The sequence below is a fragment of the Nanorana parkeri genome, unplaced genomic scaffold, assembly GCF_000935625.1.
Source record: "Nanorana parkeri isolate BGI_ZX_2015 unplaced genomic scaffold, ASM93562v1 scaffold13065, whole genome shotgun sequence".
Taxonomy (NCBI): Eukaryota; Metazoa; Chordata; class Amphibia; order Anura; family Dicroglossidae; genus Nanorana; species Nanorana parkeri.
In genome coordinates this window covers 1-457 of record NW_017319113.1, presented here as the reverse complement: position 1 = coordinate 457, position 457 = coordinate 1, and the positions used below count along the sequence as shown (strand labels likewise).

Here is a 457-nt window from a genome sequence, read left to right as displayed (position 1 = left end):
GTGATGTGGTAAAATTATAATCCTTTGTGGGAATTGCCAGAAGAGTAGAATTATTGGATTTCACCTACATTCATCACGTTCACCATGAAGACCCATTTTCTTGCGCCCGCTCAGTCAAGGCTATGTAGGGCAACAGTTCCAATATAGTCAGACTGTTCTCAAAGAGAGAGATATGGAGATGCCGGGGATTGAACCCAGGGCCTCACACATGCAAAGCGTCCCCTCTACCACTGAGCTACATCCCCAACTGCTCAAAGAACACCGCTATACTTTTGGGGGTGGGGGAATTTAAAAGGTCAGTAAGGAAGGAGTTGACCAGGGATGTGGTAATATTAGAATCCGTGGTGGGAATTGCCAGAGGAGTAGAACATGGGTCCGTGATATTTCACCTACATTAATCACCAAGACCCATTTTATTGCGCCCGCTCAGTCAAGGCGATGTAGGGCAACAGTTCCA

At 46.6% G+C, this 457-nt stretch overlaps 1 non-coding gene across 1 annotated transcript; it reads right to left on the bottom strand.

The window, feature by feature from the left end:
* Positions 1 to 173: 173 nt before the first annotated feature.
* TRNAA-UGC lies at positions 174 to 245 on the bottom strand. Its single transcript has one exon. It is a non-coding gene; the product is annotated as a tRNA-Ala (tRNA).
* Between the last annotated feature and the right edge of the window lie 212 nt (positions 246 to 457).